Source organism: Centruroides vittatus, unplaced genomic scaffold (genome assembly GCF_030686945.1).
Source record: "Centruroides vittatus isolate TY-2023 unplaced genomic scaffold, ASM3068694v2 contig_3350, whole genome shotgun sequence".
NCBI classification, from domain to species: domain Eukaryota; kingdom Metazoa; phylum Arthropoda; class Arachnida; order Scorpiones; family Buthidae; genus Centruroides; species Centruroides vittatus.
The window spans coordinates 14859-31922 of NW_027122151.1; the positions used below are offsets into that span (position 1 = coordinate 14859).

Consider the following 17064-nt stretch of genomic DNA (forward strand, 5'->3'; position numbering starts at 1 on the left):
CAAATAATTATTAAACTCCATTACAGTTTAAAGTCCAGGGGCTCTAGTGTGCTGTGTGCGAGATACGACTCGTGCTGACGTGATAGACGAGGGATGGCAAACATTTTTGTGCCCGCGTGCCATGTAGTAAGCATAGTTAGGTTTGATGTTTATGCGTGCCAAAGTTTTTAACTTCGAATAACGATATTTAAATAAATTAAACGAATATGTTTAAATTAAAATAAATGTAAAAAAGCTGATTGAAAATTAGGTGATATACCAAAAGGATGATTGAAAAATACGAATGTTAAATCAAAATAATATGATATATTACACGCCAGATGATTCCTCCTTACGTGCCACTTTGGGCGCCCTAGTCTAGACTTCGGCTTTTCGCCCGATCATAAGAGCAAAGCTCGTTATGCGTTAAATAAAATGGAATGTAGTAAATGTGGTTTAAAATATAGTCATAGACAAAGTTTCAACAGGTATATTAAGGCAAGCAAGCACATAAAAAAGACAACAGCAGTGAGAAAAATATTAAAGTATTTGAGTGCAGGTTGTGTATACCTACGTATCGCAAAAAAGAATAGTTTTTTAATATTAATGTCAGAATTATTTTAGACGTTTAGAGGCAGAGAAATCAACTGTCGAAAATCGGAAACTCTAATTCGTGTATTTATATATTGTCAGTCAGTGACTTTTCTACTTGGCGGGAGTCACGGCCACAACTTTCGATAAATGAAGCTTCTTTCTATAATTTAAAATAAAACAAATATTTTTCAAAATGATGACACTACAGCTTATGGTCACTTCACATGTTTTAAAATATTAGCCAGCATCAAAACGAAACGATAATAGTGACAAATAGTACTATAATAGTAACATGAAGAATAATAAAACATTAAAGTTACACAAAGTTATGAACATATAACTTCGTAAGCATAAATGTAAGATAATCTAGAAGCTACCATATATTGAACAGATTCATGGAGTTCCTGTGATTTATGCAACCTCTTTTTACACTACGCTTATAGTTCTCCAGAATTCCCAAATATATGGTTAAAGCCGAGTTGAGGACCCTCTTAATTATTATTTTAATATTTCTGAACGTTGATAAATTAACATTAATTTTGTATCTTATTTAAATGCGTTTTAATTTTTTTCAGGATAACTGAATGTAAGATAAACAGATAAAACAAAGAAAAATATTTACATTTAGATTTTTTATGGTTTTTAATGTCATTCTTCTATCTGCGATATCCATATAAACATTACGGCAAAATAAATTCAAATATAACATAGACAGCAACAGGATCACAGAAATAAACAATATATATTTTAAATAAATGATCGTGCAGTTCAAAATAAAATAACATTAATTAATTTATAAAAGTAAAAAAGTAGTTTCTTTATTTATAAGCAATAATTAGGAGTAATTAGAAGCGTATATTAATACTTAATTTACCGCTTGACTAAGTTTATAATCTATTATTACAATGTTATACTTGTGTAAATTACAAACGTTTCCGTAAAGATTATCATTCAAAATAAATACAGGATAATTTATTATGTAGTAGTTAAATATAAGCTAATCTTAATTATGTGTTTAAATATTTTAATTAAAATATAATAATTATTTTAAGTAACTGTTTTTATTAATTCTATTTAGTTGGATGTTATTTAAGATAAATTTTTTCTTTTAATAAATTAATAAACTAATATAATTTGCATATAAATTTTAGAAAACCAGATTTATAAATCAAAATATTTTATCAGTATTAATTATAAATTGATGTAATGAACTTTAAAACAGCTAAATCTATATTATAAAAATTCACAAGGTTATTTTTGCTGATATTGATAAAATAGAGCAAATTTAATTAATAAAAATAATTTATATAAAAAATGATTTTTCTGTTACATTATATATAAAATCTTATATTCGTACACATATTTCGTACGAAATTGATGTACATACTCAGCTATTAATTGAAGGTCAGAAGGACGATGTCAGAATTTAACAGCCAATCAGGGTTTTTGTCGAGGGCAGGCTACTCGACAAAAGCACTGATTGGCTGTTATTATAGCCTGGATTATAGTGGCCCTTCTTATCACCTAGCCACTATAATCCAGATTAACTTATGAGCCATTTTTAGGCAATACTCAGAGCGTGGCATATTGAAGAAGCAATGGACACCTGTTACAACATAAAAAAGTTATTTCATAGCGTTATCAAAGTTATTTTCAATAATAGTAATTACTTAAATTTAGAGTTCAATAAATGTAAGGGCTTATATTTTATGATAGTCTTTAGTTTAAATTTAATACAAAATATATGTCTGTAATATATTTGAAAAGGAAAATCATTAAATATACATACACATTAAAATTCGCCCTGCAATTTTGATAAAAAGACTTAAGAGTTTCCTTTTCTGAATTTAATTATATTTGGAAAGGGCTTAATTTATATTTAGAAGTCGAGTTACATCATGAACTTTATATACGTCTTGTATATACTTTTAGTCTGAATCCTAACCGCAGCGCTCCTAGTGAGCAAAAATTCTGCTGTTTCCCAACCAGTTTATCTATTAGTATTGCATTATTTTCATTCGCGACCATGAGTAGCGCCATCTAAGGGCACTCAGAGAAACTAATGCTTAAATACAAGACACGCTGTCACGAATTCTTTAATTTTAACATCTTAATTACGTATTTTTAACGAATCAGAAATTTCAAAAATAATAAAAAATAATTTCTGAAGTTATGCTAAAAATAGGTTTTTTTTTTTTGCCAATTTATCAATATTAAAAATATATACAGAGCTTATTAATAAATATCGATCATTACAAATATTTGTATTGATGTTCCTTATCCTAAACAAAAAAAAAATCCATCACCGAGTTGCATAACTTTCCCGGACAGCGTTTAAAACTCGGGGCGCCATCTGTTATAATATTTTATTTTGAAAAATTTTATACTTTTAATTAATATAAAATAGCAAAAAGCTTAATTTTGAGGACAGGGATAAGTTTTACAAAAGAAAAAAAATTGACAAGCTAATGCTAAAAACGAGTAAAATAGTCATTAAATGGAACACTACTCAAGATATGACACACTACTCCCCCTAGCTCCCCACTCCTCGATCTTTAACTGCCAAAATTTAATAGCATTAATCCCCTAATACAAAAACCTCTTTGCAGAATTTCAGAAATTTTCGACAAAAAGTGCCCCCCACACATATACTAATATTCGTACAAACAGGAAAACCTTCTCGAATGTTTTTACATTTTTAGACATTTCAAGGTTTCCTAAGTCCAAAAATGTAAGAATTTTGGGGGTCATTTTTTGACCAAATTTTTACGGATAACAAAAGCTTTAAAAAGAGTGTTAAGCAGTGTACACTTTCCTAAATCCGAATTTCCAACGACGAGAATGTTAAATTCGTATCCTCTCTTTAGAGTTTGCTCTTAGAGAGTATCTATCCCTATCTATTCAGCTTTCTGTCTTTAAAAAGAAATTGGCACGTTGAGGCTTTCCAACAATCGTCATGAAATTTAAGTTAAAAATAGCGAATTTTGGAAACAAGTGGGCGAAGCCCCTAGCATTGGAATTATTTATTCGACTAAATTTGCAATTATCGAATTTACACCAAAGAGAACATTTGTTCTGTGACTTATATCTGTTACACAAATTGCAAACGCAGTGATCCGTGGGTTCACTTAGTAAAAATCTGTTTGCGTTTCACTTGTGCTACCCGAACGAAGAAAGTGGTCTCCTATTCTCTGAAGATTTCGCCGAACACACATCGAAGATTCCTGGCTTAATACAAAAAACTAAGTTCTACATGCATTTTGCGTTCTATAACAGTGAATATGTTTATTTGTGCAATGTAGATAATAAAAGTGGTGTGAACGCTTTGTAAAAAGTTAAAGAGAAAATCGAATTTATTACCCGTAAAAAAATCATTTAGTCATGATCAAACGGGCAACGAACTTTTTGTAGAGTATTTTTCATACGAAAGCTCGGAGTTTCATGCACCACACGCAATTGTCAGAAAAATGTAACCCGTCTTCGTCTCCATTCGTAAGGGTGATTATTAAAACATTAATATTATAATACCTATATACGCTACTGAAAAATGAAAAAAAGAACACCTTCAATCCATTGTGAGATGGAAATTTTATTTATACAGACACACAGTACAGATAGTATACAATATATAATCATTCGCATGAAGCCATATGCATGTGCGTAAGATCGTTTCAGTACTTTGTACTCCTCTCGAATACCTTGCGATTTCCAGCCGCGCAGGCAACTGCAACTACGATGGTTGTTCTCGTTAATTAGTAAACACCCTTCGAAAACAGGCGCGACTGCAGCCCCGACTAGAAACAAAAAGTTTGTTCTACTCGCGCCGATGGCAAATGCGCGTCCAACCAGCAAACGCCTTTGTGGTACGTCATACCATAGCAACATTAAAAATAGTTATCATTATGGCGGAAAGTAAGAAGATTGATACTTTTACAGAATCGACATTGTTGAGCTTATTCAGGCTCACGAACACCTGTGGGATTTTAATTCTTTATTTAATCGAAGATTTTATCTCTTCGTGTATTCTCACCAGTTCCAACAAAATGGTCGTCTTTTTTCTCTTATTCATTGCAGAAAAGGAACTGCTTTCCATTTTAATAAGAAAAGTGGCTAAAATTCCGTAAATACGCTGAAGTAGAACGTAAACTGTAGGCAAACTTACGGAAATAGTCAAAAACAAGCTGCTGTAATCTCAACAGATAAGGTCATTCACACACTGGCCACACGCTCGCAGTCAAAATATCAAAAAGTGAAAAAAAAATTTTCTTTAGTTTTCTTTACCACTGAGGCGCCCACTAGCACTTAGTGCCTGGAGCGGCTGCTCTGTTCGCCCTATGGTAGGGCCGGCTCTGAATGTAACCATAACCGCAACAGCAACAAGCGCGACTTGCGCGCTTGTTGCTGTTGCGGTTATCATTCTGCAGATTGGAGTTTCATGTACTGGACATTCCTCCTGGTAGCGCGGTTTGGCTAGGGTTCTCGCCAGAGTTAAAGACTGGGCCAAACGATGTCCAATCCAGTCCCATATATGTTCAATGATTGTTGTACGAGTGATTTGTAGACGGACGTTGTCCTGTTAAAATTGCACATCTCCTTGTTGTTGTACTGTACAGTACATATGACAACAGAACGGTTTAGATAATGTTCTACATGTACTGTGTTCAATGTTCCTTCTAGAAACACCAGAGGACAACGGATATCGTAGGCTAGCTCGACACTACATACGCAAACAACCGTAATTAGTACTGAGGCAAAATCTGCTTACATCACTGAACGCAACAGTTCATCATTTATCCCTCCAAGTGCTTCTTTCTCAATTCCACTGGAGGTGGGTGCACGGTGGTGAGGCGTGAATGAAAGTCTGGCTATGGGAAATGTTCACTTTGCCGTAAATTCGACAATTATGAATTTAGTCTAACGAATTGTTCCACGCTAGGGGCCTCGCTTACTTGTTTCCAAAATTCGCAATTTTTAAAATAAACATCGCAAGCGTCGTTAGGGATCATTTACGTTCACAACGAGAATATTAGTAATTGTTAACGTGGTTGGGAAAGTAACATCCCCAGTGGCGCAATTGGTTAGCGCACGGTACTTATAAGCAGTACTTGTGAGTTATGCCGGGGTTGTGAGTTCAAGCCTCACCTGGGGAATAAGACAATTTTTTTTTATAATTGTCTTTTGCTATCGGCCGATTAGTTGGGCGGGGCGCTTGACTTTCGCGTATAGTTTTTGCTCTGTTCGCCCTTCATCATAGTGAGCAATCGTCGATTCGGTGTCCGACGCACTTGACATGGGCGTGCAATTCTTACCAATTCGAGCGACTTTAAAGAAGCGCAGAGGTATTTGCAAGCAAGTGAAATGCGTATCGGTATATTGGCTCAAAACTATAAAAGGGCCGTCTACGGAATGACGGGCGGAGAGTCACATAAATATCCGCGACGCTTTCCAAAGACGTAAAAACATTTATCTTGTGCCTGCCAGGGATCGAACCTGGGACCTTCCGCGTGTTAGGCGGATGTGATAACCGCTGCATCACAAGCACTTGCTCTAGCCTCTGCTCAAATCTGATCAATAACGCACCTCTGGATTACGTTCATCGTTCCGACCCGAAAGCATTTCGCCCTGTCAGATTTACATGTTGCGTCGTTAATGAAATTCCTATATATTAGCTCACTGCCTGTAAGTTTCGCGCTACTGATAGAGATCTTTTGGGGTAAAAGGAACTTTGTAGTTACGAACAACAGAGTTACGATTAAGCTAACGCGGCAAAATCGGTAAATTTTCTCCTGGAATGAAGAAACGAAATATTTGTAGTGTAGTAGGATGTAATAAGTTTGACAATAATAGATACCACAGGAATAGTTTTTTAAAATTTTTTCCTACTACACTACAAATACATACATGGGAATAAAAAAAGACGCAATTAGAAGACAGGCACGGATTAATGCTGTACAAAGGCTTTGGTTTTATTTGTCCATTTTGATTAATTATAAAAGCATTCTAAGGTTTGAGGGATATTTTATTTCTAATAATATCTGTCACTGTCTCTGATAATGCAGTCTGGAAAACACATGTCAATCAAAAGCTTATAGCATGATTCCAATTTCACGGAAGGGTACAACTTCTCAAAATCCATAACAGTACCAATCTCTTCATCCACCAACGATAGATCTTGTAGTTCAGTCGCCAGGCTTCGTGGATTCCTAGTAAGAAAATTATTGTTCTCAAGATGTTCTATTAAGAACATATTTAGGCGCTTTTCATGCTTGTAAGTTTGCCCTTTACATTTTTCCACTGCTGATCTAATAAATAAATTGCAATAAATTGTTTTTTCAGTGCTTTAAGGTGTTATTGTGATGATTAGAATTTTTATATGAGTGTTTATTAGTGATATTATATACGTAGCCTGTATCAAAATATTTACATTTCTCATCTGTACACGTGGTAGCAAGAGTTGAGATTTTTCCCTCAAAAATAAAATTTCTAAGAATGAGAGCTTGATTATTTCTTTTACTTTATTTTCTCGCGTTTAACCACCGGCCTTTATTAGTAAAAAAATTTAAATAATGACCTGCTTTTAAACGCGAACACATATGGTATTATATTATTTACAATTAATAAATCCCGCAGTAAAGTCGCAATTTATCAGAAAAACATTCAAAAAAATCAAACATTTACCATGAACAGTGTTTCCTTCAGAAAGTATTCTGGCTATTTTTTTCCAATCTCAGGGACATGGCAAATGCAATTTCCAATTTGATAAAATACAGAAAATCCAAACACTTAACGATAGCGACCTCTCCTTTACTTAGTTTCGGGTGAAAAAATTGTCAATTCTCGAAACAGTAGAAAAAGACAAAGACTTTGCTTTTTAATTACATTATACAAATCAAGTTTAAATTTAATTTCGAAACGCGATGGGCTTGAAAGTTTGGTGTGTGTCAAGTCTTGAATTGTGGCTTAACGACGCGACAGGTAAATCTGACAGGGCGAAATGCTATTTCGCCCTGTCAGATTTACCAGATCGTCAGATTTCCGAGTCGGAACGGAGGACGTAATCCAGAGGCACGTTATTGGCCAGATTTCGCCATATACCGGAGCAAGTGCTTGTGGTGTAGTGGTTATCACACCCGCCTAACACGCGGAAGATCCCAGGTTTGATCCCTGGCAGGCACAAGGTAAATTTTTTTCGCGGATTTTTGCGTGAATCTCTGCTCGGCGTTCCGTAGATGGCCCTTTAACATTTTTGAGCAAATACATCGAAATGCTCCTCGCTTTCCTGCAAAACATCTGCGTGCATAATCTACGTCGCTCAAATTTGTAAGAATTGCGCACCGGACACCGAATCGACGTTCTCTCGCTATAATGATAGCCGAACAGCGCAAAAAGAATACGCGAAAGCCGGTCGCCCAACCCAACTAATAACGAAAGGAAATTTTAAAAAGTATTTGTCACATTCCCCAGGTGAGGCTTGAACTCACAACCCCGGCATAACTCACAAGTACTGCTTATAAGTACCGTGCGTTAACCAATTGCGCCACTGGGGACCGCTGTTCGCTAAAAGATGTTAACAATTACCAACATTTTCGTTTGTTAACCTGAAACGACACTCGCGATAAGCCAACTCGTAATTAACCTTTCACCTAGCGTCCGTGTGTTTTGTGCGTTCGCTTTCGGCAAAGGTCAGACTCGAGTTTGGAAATAAAAAGCAAAAACAGCGCATCGAGAATCCAACGAAATTTATGTTAAAAATTGCGAATTTTGGAAACAAGTGGACAAAGCCCCTAGTATGGAATAATTTGTTAAACTTAATTCGCAATTGTCGAATTTACAGCAACGGGAACATTTGTTCAATGATTTATTTCTGTTTCATAATCTGCAAGCGCAGTGATGTCTCGACCGCAGGTTCACTCAGTAAAAATCAATTTGTGTTTTACTTGTGGCTATCCGAACGAAGAAATTACCTCCTACTCTCTGAAGATTTCGCCGAACACACATGGAGGATCCCTGGACTAAATTTGCACGCTTAAAGCGAAGTTCTACATGCATTTTGCATTATATAACAGTGAATATGTTTATTTACACAATGTGGATAATAGTGAAAGTAGTGTGAACGCTTTGTATGAAGTTAAAGATAAACTCGGATTTATTATTACCGGAGAAGAAATCGTTTAGTCATGAACAAACGGGCAATGAACTTTTTGTAATTACGAGTATTTTTCATACGAAAGCGCGGAGTTTCATGCACCAGACGCAATTGTCAGAGAAATATAATCCCGGCTTTGTCTCCATTCATAAGAATGATTATTAAGTTTAAATTTAATTTCGAAACGCGATGAGCTTGAAAGTTTGACTTGTGTCGAATCGTGAATTGCGGCTTACGACGCAATCGTTAAATCCAATAGGGCGAAATGCTTTCGGGTCGGAACGATGGACGTAATTCAGTGGTACGTTATTGATCAGATTTGACCATCAACCAGATCGAGTGCTTGTGGTGTAGCGGTTATCACATCCGCCTAACACGCGGAAGGTACCAGGTTCGATCCCTGGCAGGCACAAGATAAATTTTCTTTACGTCTTTGGGAAGTGTCGCGAATTTTTGTGTGAATCTCCGCCCGTCATTCCGTAGACGGCCGTTTTATAGTTTTGAGCCAATTTACCGAGACGCATTTTACTTGCTTGCAAATACCTCTGATCTTCTTTAAAGTCGCTCGAATTGGTAAGAATTGCACGTCCATGTCAAGTGCGTCGGACACCGAATCGACGATTGCTCACTATGATGAAGGGCGAACAGAGCAAAAACTATACGCGAAAGTCAAGCGCCCCGCCCAACTAATCGGCCGATAGCAAAAGACAATTATAAAAAAAAATTGTCTTATTCCCCAGGTGAGGCTTGAACTCACAACCCCGGCATAACTCACAAGTACTGGTTATAAGTACCGTGCGCTAACCAATTGCGCCACTGGGGATGACGCTTTCCCACTCACGTTAATAATTACCAGCATTTTCGTTTGCGAAGGTAATCGATCCCGAACGACGCTTGCGAGAAGCCAACTCGTAATAAGTAGGGTTTTCGACCTGTATTACGAGTTGGCTTACAAGACCTGTATCAGGATTTGTATTAAATGCATTGATGCAATTGAAATTGCAAAAAAGAGGAAAACTATAGGCTTATGCTGTTTTTGTAGACTTTCGATCTGCTTTTGATATCGTTAATCATAAAGTTATATGGTCTCTATTAGTAAGAATGAGTATGAATAAACAGTTTCTTGGCCTTATAATTGACATACAGTATATTCCAAAGCTCTGCAAGAGTAAAGATTGTAGCGGAATCGACTGATTCATTGGTATTGACATTGATGTTTTGCAGGATGAGATTCTGAACCTATTGCTTTTTAATTTATACGTTAATGGTTTGATAGTGCGACTTACTAACTCTGACCTACCTTAGATTTCTCTCTTTTATCAAGTTGATTTACATGTACTAATGTATGCTGACGACACTGTAATTCTTGCTAATACTCCACAAATGTTACAAAAGAAAATTACAATTCTAGAGGAATTCTGTTTTGACTATGAATTAACTTTTAAGTGTTTCAAAAATAAAAGTGGTAATGTTTATTAAAAAACCATCACCCAAAGAGGATGGTTTTTTTTAATAATCAGCCTATACGAGTCGTTTCGAATTACATCGCAGCAGATATATGTATCTGCTGGTATTATTTTCATTTTCTGAACAGTTTTTGCAGGCTAAAAATTATAGTATTCATAAGGCTAAAATGGTTCAGGGTTCTATGTGGCCTATTCTTTCAAAAGTTAAAATTAATTCCGCTCATATTTATATAAAATTATTTCATCTGTACTTTATGCTGCTCCTGTACGGGCAAGTACTTATCGCGATAAAATGGAAATTGTTCTTGCTTTATATCTTCAAAACAATTTTTTGTTATACCATAAAATTCCAGCTTATATGTTGCGATTGGCGTTTGGTGTTTGTAAAATATCGGTATTAATAATAACAGCAATAGTTTTTTCTGGATTAGACTGTTGAAACTACATGATATCAGTTATATTAAAGAAGCGTAGGTAAAGAAACTGTAAAAATTATGATTAATGACGGATAATTATACATATATCTGGACATTGACATCGAAAAACCTGTCTCAAGATTCTCATTTGATCGAAAGTTATCAAACATTAATTATAAAAGTGTTGTTGCGAACATAGCATACAAGAAGATTGGTCGTTGTTGTAAAAGAACAAGCATTTTCAATTGTATCGTATTTTTAAAACAATTTATTCAATATGTGTGAGGATTATTTGTTTATAGACATAAATTAAAAGGATTAATTCTACAGCCGAGATGCGGTCAAAATTATATTTTAATGTATGACAGTAGACTAGTAATAGACTCTCAGAGAATTTGCATTAACTCTAGTTTGCAAACGTATCGAACTTGGGAACATGTGTTCTTTCATTTTGTATCAAAATTGAAACAAATAGGAAAAAGTATTTGACAGGATTTAAATCCTGAAAAGATAAAATTAATTTATCGCGTTTTTCAAAAAATGATTATTTTTGTGTATGTTATCATGTACTAAACTATTTAATTAATTAGTTAAATTTTACTAATTTCGGGTTTACATTAAAAAATATTTTAAAATGATTATTATTGTGTAGTACTAAGCTATTACATTAATTTGTTAAATTTCACTAACTTCAGTTTTTATGTAATACTTTAATCCCCTTGTAACAAACTAAGGTTCATACAATAAAGAATTGAATTGAATTAAATTAAATATTCGTAAGAATGATTATTGTTTAAATTTAATTTCGAAACGCGATGCGCTTGAAATTTTGGCGTGTGTAGGGTCGTGAATTCCGGCTTAATGACGCAACCGGTACATCCGACGGGGCGAAATGCTTCCGGGTCAGAACGATGGACGTAATCCAGAGGCGCGTTATGTGGATTATCTGGGGCAAGTGCTTGTGGTGTAGCGGTTATCACATCCGCCTAACACGCGGAAGGTCTCAGGTTCGATCCCTGGCAGGCACAGCACAGGTTTTTTTCACGTCTTTGAAAAGTGTCGCGGATTTTCGTGTGAATCTCCGCCCGTCGTTCCGTAGACGGCTCTTTTATAGATTTGAGCCAATTTACCGAGACGCATTTTACTTTTTTGCAAAAACCTCCGTGCTTTCTTAAGGATTACTCTGAAGAACTCGGCTTCTACTCTACTATTTTAGATGTGGTTATTTGCGTTTTTGCTGGAAATAGAACCATCTATAAATTCTGTGATTAGTCTCGGAAGAGGGGAGGATCTAATTCTTGCACCCGGTGAAAACGGGTAAGATCCGATATAAGCTAATAACCTTAATCTTCGCTATCGTTAGCATTTGCCCAAGCAACTCCTGGCACATCTACTAGTTAAATTAAATAATACTCTATTCTCAACCTTATTGAACGATTATTCTTTGCCAGACAATTAGGCAAAACTGGCAGACAGAATTGAAATTAAATTAGTAATTTCTTTATACTTAAAAATGAAGTTATTTAATTTAGCACGAGCAGCCATTACAGTCGTAAGCATAAAATTCAAAGCAAAATCGAAGTGAGACGGAGTGACGCCACTAAGTACATTAAATTTGCGAAAAGTAGTTTGAATAAATAAATAAGAATTCTTACAGTGAGTGAGGTCAGAATTACTAAGTATATCGCCCAACATCGGGCGTTGCCTAAGTTAGAATTCTGCGTTACTGAATACCGTCCTGGTTAATATACTTTTATTATCCAGAATGATGTATAGTACACAATTTGTACACATTCTAATGGTGCAGTTTCTACATATCAGTCTCGCACTTACTGGCATGTTTTCTTTGACGGGCAAAAACAATGCGTTTTCCATTTCCTACAATAGAGAGGTTTCATGTCGACATCACGAGTGACGTCATGAGCATGCGCAATTGTCCAGCGCCATCTTTGTGACTGTTTGTGACTTGTTTACGTTTTGTGTGTGTTCGCGTGCGCTTTAACTGGAGTTCTTGTGTTTTTTTTTTTCGTCGCGAATATCACTATGGTGATTTGTTGTGTAATTGGGTGTAATGCTAGTTTACTCAAGAACAAAGGAACATCATTTTTTAAAATTCCCGGCATTATTTGTCATCAAGGATCCCAAACTGAGGAGCTTTCACGACGAAGGCAAACTGCATGGCTTTCGAGAATTAACCGGAAAAATTTCGTTACGAATAAAGTGAATATCAATACAAGAGTTTGTCAGAAACATTTCATTTCAATATTTACGTTAATAAACACTAAGTTATATTTTAAAACCTAAAAGAGTTTACTGATTTGCTTATATTAATTTAATTAGGTATAGTGCATTTATAAACGAATAACTAATGTAATTTTAGGATTTAGCTAGTGCAAACTTATAAACATTACACGTTAAAACTAAAAGCAAGTAGGCTTATTATATGCTAGTTTCAACTAGAAAATAAAGGTACTGAACAATATGAATTAAAAAATTTCCACAGCTGTTTTTAATTAGACTTTTACTTTCAGACAAAAATTCTTAGTTAAGAAATACGTAAAAACACGAGTTTAAACAAACAAAAGAAAACATATCTTTCCAAGCAATATTACTTCGCTGTTATTCATTACTTTTACTTTTATATCACGGCTACACAATAAGACATATTATAAATTTCTTATATTACAAGTGATTTATCATAAAAAGTTATGACATACAATGACATCCGGGAATTAATTCGTATAAAAATTACATAAATATATTTTTAAAAACTGCAACGATATTTTAACAATTTTAACTGTAAATATGTAATTTTAAACGAAATGTATAAGTACCAACACAAAGAAATTCCCGAATGTCACGTTATGTCATAACTTATTATGATAAATCATTTGTAATATAAGAAATTTATAATATGTCTTATTGTGTAGCCGACGGATGAGAGGCCTTTGCCCGAAACGCGTATCGGAGAAGATTCGGAAATAAAGATAATGTAAGACTGCCTTGTGTCCATTAATACACCTAGTCGTGTGAAAAAAACAAATAATCTTTGTAGTTATATAAATCAAATACTATAATATAACAAACATTAAATCGAAAACTATAGAGTTTGGTTATTTTAGCCTACCATTGTCATGTTTATTTCGATACTGGGACGGTATGAAATTAATGGTCAAGTAGACAAGAATTGAAAATGTATCTTAAATTTTTCAGATATAACAATATTTTCTAATGTTAACTCTAAGAAACTGTATCATTCACAGCCGAATATCGAAGGTAATCTGCCATTTTCCTATTCGAATGCCATCATACCGTTAGAAAGAAGACTGTTGCAGAAGGAGGTCGAAGTAATTCGACCAAAAGTAGTCGTTGATCTTCTCCTGGAAGAGAGAATGATGAACGACTATTAATTAATACTGGTGTATATTAGTAACTGAAAAGTGATCCGTGTTAGATAGGTTGTGATGGTCTTGTATGTGATCGAAGTTGTTAATCTTAAGGTCCGAAAGACTTCGTATAAAACATTAAATTAAAAAAAAAAATTATTATAAAAATGCGAGAATAATTGCTTTTATATGATAATAAAGTGTTTATACTTTTGCAACAGATTTTACAGACTACGTATGAAATATGCTCGTAAATATCACGTTTATAGAAAAGTTATTGCGCTATAATTTGAAAATATTGTAGACCTATACATTTCCATTGTTTTCCTTCTGACTGTTTGTCCTTCCTTAATCTCGAGACAGTTATTAGATAGATGAAAATCGAGACCAGATATGCTTAGAAGCAGGAGGCCCAGATTAACTATATAAGAACTTGCCATTTCGACCGGAAGTCACGTTACATCAATTCAAAATTTTCCTCCGAACAGAGTTAGACAGATAACCGGCACGACTCTATTGCTAACAGGAAAAGTATGAAGTACAGGTGCAAGACACTACTAACGGAATTGAGAACTCTATTTAGGTGTTAATAACGTGAAGAGAATCCAGAAAACTTCAGCCCATTTGCCATGTCCGAACCCCAGACTAACATAGTATAAGTGTTCGGAAGTTTTATCCACAACTGGAGGACGCTTATTAGAATTCAGAAAGTACCTAGTTGTCAGATGTGGAAAATTAAATTCTTATAGACTTTTCACAAAATAACACTTTCGAGTCCACGCAGTGAATAACATTCCCACGAAACAACGTCAAATAAGACGAATTCGAACGTACGTGAGTTTTCTTTATTATTAACTGTATTTTAGAATATTTTCTTACAATTTACACGTAGCGTAAAAAATTTAAGAAAATGTAATCGCTGATTTACATTCAATTCAAACATTCGATTTGCTGATTTACACGAACGCCAACAGATGGCGCTATGTGTAAATCAGAAAATTGAATTGAGATAGAAATTAATTTATTCACAGAAATTCAATAAATATTTTTGGGTGGGATGTTCGACATTATCTAAGTTAGCGGTATATAAACGTAACTTCCGAGTTTCGTAGCAATTGGTCGAACGGCCTAGGCGTGTATAGCAAACAAACATTCAAACAAACAAATATTCCCATTTATTTATATAGATTAATTAATTTTTACTATACAATAAGTGCTCATTGTTAATGAAAAAGTATTAAAAATTTATGATAGTACAGTAGAGCGTCGATAAGTGAAACCAATTGGGGACTGGGGTCCCTCCAGTTAATGATTTGTTCCAGTTTCCGACTTTGTACGAAAAAATACATTAACCTGTCCGATGTTCAAATTTTTCTCCGTTGCGTATCGCTTCGTGTTGAATTTTTGTCGATTTTAAGCCTAACGAAAATTTTTATAATAATCATCGAGGCTATCGTATCGTTAAAAATTATTTCTGCATTTTGTACAAACAAAATAAATATATTAAAGAATATAAAAAAACATGAAAATTATACTTTAGAAGTAAATTTAGTATCAAAAACATTCGATTCAGCACGACACAGTCCGACTGAAAATCGTTCCACTTTCCGGTCATTCCACTTACCGACGTTCCACTTATTGACGCTCTACTGTAATTCAATTTTTGTGGCCCTTGACACTTGGGGGCCCAGGGCTTAAGCCCTATTAGTCCCTATGTAGTTCCACCCCTTATATATATCTATAAACAAGACAATAAAATTACATCCAGCCTGTCCAGCTATGGTCTGATGGAACTACTTTTAGCTGCCAAGGTTACAAGTAGTAATTTCGAATCGCCTGTTAAAGCACTGTCAGACCAAACCAACAGAATTTTTTATAGAGAAAGTTATTCGTAAAATATTGCTATTTTCCTCAGCTGTGACAACACATACATGACCAGATCACTTCCACCTTTTACGTTCCTAAAAGGAACGTAAAAGGTGGAAGTGATCTGGTCATGTATTACAAACAGTATTATATGTGTAATGCGAGTATATATGACTAATACGAGTATACCATTAATGTATTTAACAGTATACTCTACTCGTATTAGTCGTGTAAGTTGTGAATAAGAATTTCACCCAGCTGCGAACCACAATCCGTTTTATATGAAACGATCTGTATCATTGGTTATCATATTTGCAACCTGTAGCCGAGAAACACATTTCATGAATGTAACAAATGCGTCCGAGTAACATTTGACAATAAGGATGGATTTCGTTGGTAAATGGAAAGATTTCTTTGAATGTTTTGCGAACTCCAAGTTCTCAAACCTAACACTTACATCAAATGTGACGTTAGTGTCATCAGTTAATAATGAATGCATTTACATTAGAGATGTCACTCAGCTTCCAAATAAACAGAAAAATAATTTCAAGTACTAATGTCAATCGTTTTCTAGTCTTGATAGAGTCGAAACCATAATATTATTAAGATTTAAAATATTTAGTTAAATTTAGTTTATATGAATCGTATAAATTATTCGCCAATATGTAATTTCTAAATCTTGCTCCCGAAATTAAAAGAGGACAGATATATACTTCCACATAAGCAACATTTATGTATTTAAATTCAGTCTCGAAGAAACAAGTAGGCGACTTAAATCTAATGATCTCTTGTATACTTGTCTTTTAAAAACTTTGTCGTCTATTTTTAATTTCCGGATGTGCAAGTATTTATTTTATTTATTTATTTCTTTTGGGTAACGCAACGCTATGCAATGTTTGACTCGCTCTGTAGAACAGCATCAAATTGTGATTGACATATTACTTTTCCAGCGAAAATTACAGCAAAACAAATTGCTAAATACGAACTGCAGATAAATCTCGGATATACACTGTTTATAATAGTTTTCGATGGTAACGAGCGCGAGAACTGATACACCATTCGCTTGATTTTCTATTGTTACGTTGATAAAATTTGTTAATAATATAATTTCAACAATTGTCATATCGAATTCTTTATTGAAAGCGATTCTTGTCGGATGAGAATTTTTTGAAAGCGAATTTTACGTGATAAAATGAGTGCTCCAAGTAAGT

General features: G+C 34.5%; 7 non-coding genes across 7 annotated transcripts; 4 read left to right on the top strand and 3 right to left on the bottom strand.

Moving 5' to 3' along the window:
* The first annotated feature begins 5632 nt into the window (after positions 1-5632).
* On the top strand, positions 5633-5723 carry TRNAI-UAU (transfer RNA isoleucine (anticodon UAU)). The gene is given in 2 exon segments: positions 5633-5670; positions 5688-5723. It is a non-coding gene; the product is annotated as a tRNA-Ile (tRNA).
* A 319-nt stretch (positions 5724-6042) lies between these two features.
* Positions 6043-6115, bottom strand: TRNAV-AAC (transfer RNA valine (anticodon AAC)). Its single transcript has one exon. It is a non-coding gene; the product is annotated as a tRNA-Val (tRNA).
* A 1561-nt stretch (positions 6116-7676) lies between these two features.
* On the top strand, positions 7677-7749 carry TRNAV-AAC (transfer RNA valine (anticodon AAC)). The gene has a single exon. It is a non-coding gene; the product is annotated as a tRNA-Val (tRNA).
* Positions 7750-8029: 280 nt separating this feature from the next.
* TRNAI-UAU (transfer RNA isoleucine (anticodon UAU)) lies at positions 8030-8120 on the bottom strand. The gene is given in 2 exon segments: positions 8030-8065; positions 8083-8120. It is a non-coding gene; the product is annotated as a tRNA-Ile (tRNA).
* A 938-nt stretch (positions 8121-9058) lies between these two features.
* TRNAV-AAC (transfer RNA valine (anticodon AAC)) lies at positions 9059-9131 on the top strand. Its single transcript has one exon. It is a non-coding gene; the product is annotated as a tRNA-Val (tRNA).
* A 320-nt stretch (positions 9132-9451) lies between these two features.
* TRNAI-UAU (transfer RNA isoleucine (anticodon UAU)) lies at positions 9452-9542 on the bottom strand. The gene is given in 2 exon segments: positions 9452-9487; positions 9505-9542. It is a non-coding gene; the product is annotated as a tRNA-Ile (tRNA).
* Positions 9543-11556: 2014 nt separating this feature from the next.
* Positions 11557-11629, top strand: TRNAV-AAC (transfer RNA valine (anticodon AAC)). Its single transcript has one exon. It is a non-coding gene; the product is annotated as a tRNA-Val (tRNA).
* The last annotated feature ends 5435 nt before the right edge of the window (positions 11630-17064 follow it).